The sequence below is a fragment of the Pogona vitticeps genome, chromosome 2 (genome assembly GCF_051106095.1).
Source record: "Pogona vitticeps strain Pit_001003342236 chromosome 2, PviZW2.1, whole genome shotgun sequence".
Classification (NCBI taxonomy): domain Eukaryota; kingdom Metazoa; phylum Chordata; class Lepidosauria; order Squamata; family Agamidae; genus Pogona; species Pogona vitticeps.
This window is the reverse complement of record NC_135784.1, coordinates 42,186,106-42,196,415: the sequence shown is the minus strand read 5'-3', so window position 1 is coordinate 42,196,415 and position 10,310 is coordinate 42,186,106.

Below are 10,310 nucleotides of genomic sequence, written 5' to 3'. Positions count from 1 at the left end.
AGATAACAGAAAAGGAAAGACCAGAGATCTGTTCAGGAAAATTGGACATATTAGAGGAACATTTTGCGCAAAGATGAACATGATAAAAGACAAAAATGGGAGGGACCTAACAGAAGCAGAAGACGTCAAGAAGAGGTGGCAAGAATACACAGAGGAATTATATCAGAAAGATTTGGATATCCTGGACAACCCAGTCAATGTAGTTGCTGACCTTGAGCCAGACATCCTGGAGAGCGAAGTCAAGTGGGCCTTAGAAAGCCTGGCTAACAACAAGGCCAGTGGAGGTGATGGCATTCCAGTTGAACTATTTAAAATCTTGAAAGATGATGCTGTTAAGGTGCTACATTCAATATGCCAGCAAGTTTGGAAAACTCAACAGTGGCCAGAGGATTGGAAAAGATCAGTCTACATCCCAATCCCAAAGAAAGGCAGTGCCAAAGAATGCTCCAACTACCGTACAATTGCACTCATTTCGCACGCTAGCAAGGTTATGCTCAAAATCCTACAAGGTAGGCTTCAGCAGTATGTGGACCGAGAACTCCCAGAAGTACAAGCTGGATTCCGAAGAGGCAGAGGAACTCGAGACCAAATTGCTAACTTGCGCTGGATTATGGAGAAAGCCAGAGAGTTCCAGAAAAATATCTACTTCTGCTTCATTGACTATGCGAAAGCCTTTGACTGTGTGGACCACAGCAAACTATGGCAAGTTCTTAAAGAAATGGGAGTGCCTGACCACTTTATCTGTCTCCTGAGAAACCTATATGTGGGACAGGAAGCAACAGTTAGAACTGGTCATGGAACAACTGAGTGGTTCAAAATTGGGAAAGGAGTACGGCAAGGCTGTATATTGTCCCCCAGCTTATTTAACTTATATGCAGAATACATCATGCGGAAGGCTGGACTGGAAGAAACCCAAGCCGGAATTAAGATTGCCGGAAGAAATATCAACAACCTCCGATATGCAGATGATACCACTCTGATGGCAGAAAGTGAGGAGGAATTAAAGAACCTTGTAATGAGAGTGAAAGAGGAGAGTGCAAAAAACGGTCTGAAACTCAACATCAAAAAAACCAAGATCATGGCCACTGGTCCCATCACCTCCTGGGAAATAGAAGGGGAAGATATGGAGGCAGTGTCAAATTTTATCTTCCTGGGCTCCATGATTACTTCAGATGGAGACAGCAGCCCTGAAATTAAAAGGCGTCTTCTTCTTGGGAGGAAAGCGATGACAAATCTTGACAGCATCTTGAAAAGCAGAGACATCACCTTGCCAACAAAAGTCCGAATAGTCAAAGCTATGGTTTTTCCTGTCGTGATGTATGGAAGTGAGAGCTGGACCATAAAGAAAGCAGACCGCCGAAGAATTGATGCCTTTGAATTGTGGTGCTGGAGGAGACTCTTGAGAGTCCCCTGGACTGCAAGGAGAACAAACCTATCAGTTCTAAAGGAAATCAACCCTGAATGCTCACTTGAAGGACAGATCCTGAAGCTGAGGCTCCAGTACTTTGGCCATCTGATGAGAAGAAAAGAGTCCTTGGAAAAAACCTTGATGTTAGGAAGGTGTGATGGCAAGAGGAGAAGGGGACGACCAAGGATGAGATGGCTTGACAGTGTCTGCGAAGCAACCAACATGAACCTGACACAACTCCGGGAAGCAGTAGAAGACAGGAGGGCCTGGCGTGCTCTGGTCCATGGGGTCACGAAGAGTCGGACACGACTAAACGACTAAACACACAGAATGCTAAAGTAGGGAGTCAAGAGATAAAAGCAACAACAGGTAAGCTTGGCTTTGGGCAAAGGCTAATAGAGTTTTGTCAAGAGAATAAGCTGGTCATCACAAACACTCTTTTCCAACAACTCAAGAGGCGACTCTACACATGGACATCATCAGATGGGCAATATTGAAATCAGATTGATTATATTCTCTGCAGCCAAAGATGGAGAAGTGAGCAAAAACAAGACCTGGAGCTGATTGTGGCTCTGATCATCAGCTTCTCATATCAAAATTCAAGCTTAAACTGAAGAGAGTAGGAAAACCCACTGGGCTAGTCAGGTATACATAATCTAAACCAAATCCCTTATGAATACACAGTGGAAGTGAAGAACAGATTTAGGGAACTAGATTTGGTGGACAGAGTGCCTGAAGAACTTTGGATAGAAGCTTGTAACATTGTACAGGAGGCAGTAACAAAAACCATCCCAAAGAAAAGAAAATGCAAGAAAGCAAAGTGGCTGTCCAACGAGACCTTAGAAATAGCAGAGAAGAGAAGGGAAACAAAATGCAAGGGAGATAGAGAAAGTTACAGAAAATAGAATGCAGACTTCCAAAGAATAGCAAGGAGAGACAAGAGGGCCTTCTTAAATGAACAGTGCAAAGAAACAGAGGAAAATAACAGAAAAGGAAAAACCAGAGATCTGTTCAGGAAAATTGGAGATATTAAAGGAACATTTTGTGCAAAGATGTACATGATAAAGGACAAAATGGGAGGGACCTAACAGAAGCAGAAGATATCAAGAAGAGGTGGCAAGAAGAATTATACCAGAAAGATTTGGATACTCCGGACAACCAAGACAGTGTGGTTGACCTTGAGCCAGACATCCTGGAGAGTGAAGTCAAGTGGGCCTTAGAAAGTCTGGCTAACAACAAGGCCAGTGGAGGTGATGGCATTCCAGTTGAACTATTTAAAATCTGAAAAGATTATGCTGTTAAGGTGCTACATTCATTATGCCAGCAAGTTTGAAAAACTCAACAGTGGCCAGAGGACTGGAAAAGATCAGTCTACATCCCAATCCCAAAGAAGGGCAGTGCCAAAGAATGCTCCAACTACCGTACAATTGCACTCATTTCACATGCTAGCAAGGTTTTGCTCAAATTCCTCCAAGGTAGGCTTCAGCAGTATGTGGACTGAGAACTCCCAGAAGTACAAGCTGGATTCTGAAGGGGCAGAGGAACTAGAGACCAAATTGCTAACATGCGCTGGATTATGGAGAAAGCCAGAGAGTTCCAGAAAAACATCTTCTGCTTCATTGACTATGCAAAAGCCTTTGACTGTGTGGACTACAGCAAACTATGACAAGTCTTTAAAGAAATGGGAGTGTGTGACCACCTTATCTATCTCCTGAGAAACCTATATGTGGGACAGGAAGCAACAATTAGAACTGGATATGGGACAACTGATTGGTTCAAAATTAGGAAAGGAGTACGACAAAGCTGTATATTGTCCCCTGGCTTATTTAACTTATATGCAGAATACATCATGTGAAAGGCCGGACTGGAGGAATCGCAAACCGGAATTAAGATTGCTGGAAGAAATATCAACAACCTCTGATATGCAGATGATACCACTCTGATGGCAGAAAGTGAAGAGGAATTAAAGAACCTCTTAATGAGGATGAAAGAGAAGAGTGCCAAAAACGGTCTGAAGCTCAACATCAAAAAAACGAAGATCATGGCCACTAGTCCCATCACCTCCTGGGACGTAGAAGGAGAAGATATGAAGGCAGTGACAGATTTTACTTTCTTGGGCTCCATGATCACTGCAGTTGGAGACAGTAGCCCCGAAATTAAAAGACACCTGCTTCTTTGGAGGAAAGTGATGACAAACCTCGCAAACCTGCATCTTAAAAAGCAGAGACATCACCTTGCCGACAAAAGTCTGAATAGTCAAAGCTATGGTTTTTCCCTGTAGTGATGTATGGAAGTGAGAGCTGGACCATAAATAAAGCTGACTGCTGAAAAATTGATGGCTTTGAATTGTGGTACTGGAGGAGGCTGTTGAGAGTCCCCTGGATGCAAGGAACACAAACCTATCAATTCTAAAGGAAATCAACCCTGTGTGCTCACTGGAAGGACAGATCCTGAAGCTGAGGCTCTAATACTTTGGCCATCTCATGAGAAGAGAAGACTCCCTGGAAAAGACCCTGATGTTAGGAAAGTGTGACGGCAAGAGGAGAAGGGGACAACAGAGGACGAGATGGCTGGACAGTGTCATCGAAGCAACCAACATGAATCTGACCCAACTCCGGGAGCAGTGGAGGATAGGAGGGCCTGGCGTGTTCTGGTCCATGGGGTCATGAAGAATCGGACACGACTAAATGACTAAACAGCAACAGAACGAGCTGAAATTTTTAGCATGTATGCATACTGAAATAGCAGCTTTTACACTGGCTGAGGCATGTCATGATGGGAAACCTTGACAACTGAGCGTTCAGCCTGGAGGCAGGCATTGTATCACATCCTCTCCCATTTTGAAGAGACCCTTGTCCAGCAGGCCAAGGCAAAGAAGCAGTCCCCAAACCAGCAAAATCAGGGAGTTGGACAGAGGACAGATTGTATTTGTCTTCTGTGTGGAAGGGACTGTCACTCTCGAATTGACCTTCTCAGCCACACTAGACGCTGTTCCAAGACCTCTATTCAGTACACGTTACCATAGTCTCTCGAGACTGAAGGATGCCTACTAAACGGTTTGAGACCTTGTTACTTATAAGAACGTCTCCCCCCAAGAATATCTACCCATTCAACGTGTTCCTCTCAGGCTTCATTATTAAGAGTGCCTAGCCAAAGAGAAATAAAGAAAAGCAATACTAGGATCCAGACTTTTTCATCATTGGCAACTTCCTCTTGGGACAAACATCTGTTAGAAATAAGACAGGCCACCTCCCTACAGATTTTTTAGAAGTCTATGGTAAACTGAATTGTTTAGGAAAGCCTTTGGCAACATCCTGTGTTCATTTATCAGACCCATATATTATATTTGTTACAGTTGTATTTGTAATTATTTATTATTCTTTATTATGTTACTGCTTTTTAAATCTTGTTATGTTTTATTCAGTTTGGTTTGAATTAATTTATCATGTGTCAGTTTTAGGTCACCTTTCTGTTTTTGTTGTTTGTTTTGTGATTTCTTTTTAATTATTTTAGTTTGGTTGTATGCTATGTTTAAATTATAGAAACTGTTGTGAGTAGTGTTTCACTAAATCAGGCAGTCTATAAGCTATAGAAATAAATGTGAATAAATAAATGAACAAACAAACAAACAAACAAATTCAACATTCAGATTGGAGAAATGAGTGGTTTTCAAATTCTGTCCTGAAGCTCCTATTAGTAAAGCTGAGCAGATGACTCCAAATTCTCATATTATGAGTGATGAAAAATCTTTATTCTCCCCTTTTTCTTCATCGTGAATAATTACTGTATACAGTTGTAGCTTGCCACCTACCTGGACAACTTAGCGAATCCAAGGAGCAAGAGTTTAATTCCTCACTGTGCCTTTGGGAGAAGAGCCAGCCAGTTGGGTAAGCTGCGAAGTGCTACAGCATCACCAGAAGAAGAGAATGGCAAACCACTTCTGAGTACTCCCGTGTACCCAGGAAATCTTGGCAAGGTCTGCCATCAGTTGAAATCAGTTTGACAGCACAAAAATATGCCATCCATTACTCTTTTTGTTTGTTTGTTTGTTTGTTGTAACCTCAATAGCCCCCAAATATTGTAACTTTTCTTGATACGAAAGTTGCTTGATCTGCTTAATCATTTTGGTTTCCCTGTTGTATTCTGTTTCATCTTTACAATATTGTTTCAGGTAGGGCAAACACAACTGTTCACAATATCCCAAGTATATTCCAAATGATATTTTTGTTTCGAATTTATATGGCTCAGTCATTCAGGATATCAGGGCTTCCCTTTGTCTGAACAGCCTACACACACACACACACACACATAGGGTGAAGATCAATAATGTGGGAGGAGCATATTGCTCTTCTCCTATGCTTACTTATACTGGGTAACAGAGCATATGAGTAGGATGTTCCTCTGGGTGTGGTTTGTTCATGGGTTTCCACTTTGTACAACTTGTGGACAGAAAGTGATTGCTCAAGACAGCTATTTAGTAACTGTTTCCCACAGGACTTCATTCACATTGCTCCATCATTCATAACCTTCCACTGGACTGTTATACATTTAAAACTTCTCCCATATATTCATGCTCTCAAACAACATCACAAGGACCTATATAACAAAAAATCCTTTGTTCGTATGCTATGATATTTGCTTTCTTACCATTATACTTTTAGCATATTTTAATTGTTTCTTCTTAGAAATATGAAATTCGTGCAATTGATTTTGTAGCAGAGGCACACATTTGTTTTGCAGTCATTAACTGCACATCTTCTGTACTTTGCCCCTGACTTGTCCTCCCAAAGTAGCTGGCAGGACATGCCCATCCATTAGACCACTGGTTCCCAACCTAGGGATTGGGGCTCCCAAGGGGGATCACAAAGTGTTTTCTTGGGGGAGGGCAGTCACTGCAGTTACATTTGAGTGTTGGCATCCTTCAGTCTCAAGAGACTATGGTAATGTGCTCTGAATTAGAGGACTTGGAACAGCATCTAGTGTGGCTGAGAAGGCCAATGCAAGAGTGACAATGCCTTCCAACTGAAGACAAATATAATCTGTCCCCTGTCCAGGTCCCTGATTTTGCTAGTTTTGGGACTGTCTCTTTGCCTCAGCCTGCTGGACAAGGGTCTCTTCAAAATGGGAGAGGCTGTGATGCGACACCTGCCTCCAGGCTGAACGCTCAGATGTCAAGGTTTCCCATCTGTTAAGGTCCATTCCTGAGGCCTTCAGATCCCGCTTGCAGATATCCTTGTATCGCAGCTGTGGTCTCCCTCTGGGATTCTTTCCCTGCACTAATTCTCCATACAGGAGATCTTTTGGAATCCGACTGTCAGCCATTCTCATGACATGCCCAGGCCAACATAGATGTCACAGTTTCAGTAATGTATATATGCTAAAAATTCCAGCTCATTCTAGGACTACTCTATTTGGAACTTTGTCCTGCCAGGTGATACCAAAAGTACATTGGAGACAACACATATGGGATGTGTTCTGCTTCCTCTCCTTCCGTGCACAAAGGATCCAAGACTCACTGCAGCACAGGAATGTACTCAGGACACAGGCTCTATAGACCTGGATCTTGGTATATGCCGTCACCTTCTTATTAAGCCATACTCTCTTTGTGAGTCTAGAAAACGTGATAGCTGATTCTTGATTCCCAACACCCACCTTAGCCCAGGGTTGCTTAAAATCTGGAGTGCAAAGAGAAGTAAGTTGTACATGTGTGAGTCTTTCTTTGTCACTCCTTGTTAGCAAAGGAGGGGAAATGACCAGTCTTGAATTTTGCAACAACTTGTGGTCAAAGTTGGCACACTTCTTCTCTTTTCCACGGTGTGGCAGATTAGCATGCCCCACTCCAACTCATTTCCTCAGAAACAATGCTGTGGGAGGTGGAAGAGGTTTAGGGACACCCAAGTAAGGGTGGCTCATAGCCTTGCCTATTAGCCCAATCCTCTTCAGATTTACTCAGCAGTCAGTTCTACTGAATTCAGTAAAAGTTAACCCATGAAAAGATTAGTGGTGGGTGTCCTAGTTGGATATTATATAAGGGGGTTGTGAGTTGAAAAGGGTTAGGAAATACTGCATTAGACATTTTTAACAGCTGCTCCTAGCAGCTGGTTTAGGGTGCCATAAAATGCAATGCAGTAGATGTTTTAGTTATTCAGTGTATTATTACTGCATTTTAACTGCCAAGTTATAAGAGCTTGACTTGTTTTTGCCTTTAGTATACCATTTGCTGCTTCTCTGCATCAGGCAGCAAAATGTCTTGCACTGACCTGGTGGCTAACAGTTGTATTATACAATACATTAGAACATTACAGACTCTAGCCCAGTGTTGTCTTCTGGGATTAGCGGCTGTCCTTCAAGATTTCAAGCCCTGAGATTTTTTTCAGGACTGGCAGCTCCTCAAAAACACTGCTGGCACCTTCTATGATATGCCCTCTACTGCTCAGCTTACTTTGATCTGAAAAGAGGTGAAGATGATTCTTGCACATGGGAGCAGATGCAGCCTTGAGTCATAAGAAGCCTTGATGGACCAGACTGAAACCCCATTTAGCCCAGCATCCTCTTTCACAATCCTTTTGCCAAGCCAAGGAAATGAAGGCCATAGACTGTCTCCTGTTCTTGTTCCCCAGTGCTTCTTCTGACTATGGAGACACGAACTCATCATGACTCGTAAGCCAACAATAGCCTTATCCCTCAAGAATTTGTCTGTTTTATTTCTTAATGAGTGTCCTGACATACCATGGCAGCAAATGCTATAAGCGAAAAGGGATGCTGTGTGAAGTGTTTTGGTCTGGCCCTCCGCTGTATATATCTCCCACCATTCAGCTTCCTTAGATGCTCGCACATTCAGATACCTTTCAATCCTGTTATTCTTAATCTTGGAGGACATTACAAAGAACAAGGACAAAAACTGAACTGTGTACATTGTGTTTAAATTCCTAGCCACAATTCTTAGTCCTCCATCTGGAAAACAGAATCTTGGTACATTCTTACAGAACCACAGAGATTTCAATATCTTGCAAATGGTGCTTGTTCGGTTAGAAACCAGCAGGTGATGCTCAAGTCAAAAGCACGAACTGTTTAATTTTGTCCTCTCAACTAATGCACAGTAAGCAGTTGAGTCGTGCTAAAATCATTAGCCTCTGAAGACATCATTTACCCAGAGTGAATCATCCTGAATCTCTTTGCTTTCTGTATACTGCAATTTGATCAGGGAAGAAGGATTGCATAATACAAAACAAAGGAGCAAGAGATTTATCACTGTCGATACTAACCTTATCACTTAGGTAAGACCATCAGATATAAAGTAGAATGTTTGAAAGAATGCAATGAGGATTAGAAAGTGATGTGTCTTGTAAGTCATCTCAATGCTTCCTTGTTCCCTCTTGAATATTAGAGTCTGAACTTGTTTCTGCTTTCTCCTCTTCCATGTTCACGGACTAACATGAGGTTTCTTTAGCATCTTGTAGCATGTCATAAGTTATTGAGTAGAGATGCTTCCTTACAAATGGTTGATATCACCATCCTGAAGGCACTATACACCTATTCCTCCATAATGATCTTTTAAAAATAAAAGATAAGATCAAAGAATTTGTGAGAAAATACAGGGACATTACAATGTTATGAGATCACCATCTGGACACCACGTGCCATGACATTCCATCAATGAAGCAGGTTGACTGCATAAGAATAGTGTTGTCTGGAAAGTACCTTGGCTCTCTTAAGAGGTTTTTAAATATGCAGATAATGTTATCCAAGTTGGTTCAACAACAGATGTAAAGATATGTCCAAAATTCTGATTCTGTGCACGACGTCCTTCTGAGATCTGAAATCAAACCAGATAAGTGTGATCAGTTAGACAATTTAATGTTATCCTTCTGAGATCTCTAACTGCACTTATATCTTAGTATAATAAATTCTTTAAAATTATTGGGAATGAAGCAAGTTATTTTTAAACATGTTTATGCCAGTTGAGCATAAAGTGGGAATGTTTTGTGTGTATGGCAGAGGATTAGATTAGGCGTCCTCAGTCTTGAGAGACTATGGATAGAGCTATGAATAGAGGACTTGGAACAGCGTCTAGTGTAGCTGAGGAAGCCAATTCGAGAGTGAGTTGGCAGAGGAGAGTACAGTTAGACCCTTTCTGGACTGAACACAGTACATTGAATACTGGAGCCAGAGTGACTTACTGGATTCTGGAGCCAAACTTACTCTCAGGATCCTTCAACCAGTATGGCCACTGGGGGTTGCACTTCAAAGAGTATCTTTTACAAGCTGTGGCTCCAGTGGCAGATTATCTACTCTAAAAGCCTTGTACAAGTTAGGTTTTTTGAATGATGGCTTCTCGAGAGCCACGTGGCTGGGAGATTCCGGGACCATAATTTTAAAAGTAACTTTTATAAATCCTACTTGAGGACTTTTGATCTGTCATCTATTCCCAGTTGCTAGCCTTCGACTGCAGATACTCTCAAGAAACCACCAGGACTCAACACTAAGCAGATGGGAAATAATCTCTCTCCTAAAATCCCACAGCACCATTTTATATTCTTTTCCAGTTAATTAATTTTGCTTGATAATATAGATAAAATTAAAATGGAAAACACCAGCCGGTGAATCTGTGGGTGGGGGACTAAGGCCCAGGAAGGTAAAAAGACTTGCCCAAGGTCACAGAATGACGCAAGGATAGAAAAATGGGAACAGGCAGCCCATCTGATACCCCATGTATGTGCTAATTAATGTCTAATCATCCATCTGTAACCACAGCCAAACACTTTAAGAGATTAACACAGTTGGTGTCCTTGGTTGCATTATATCAGCAAATATTCTTGGACTCCTCTGTCCTGCCAAAACAACCTTCAGGGTTGCTAAAAGATCTTGAGGGCTAATTTGAAATCAGCTCATATGGATGAAT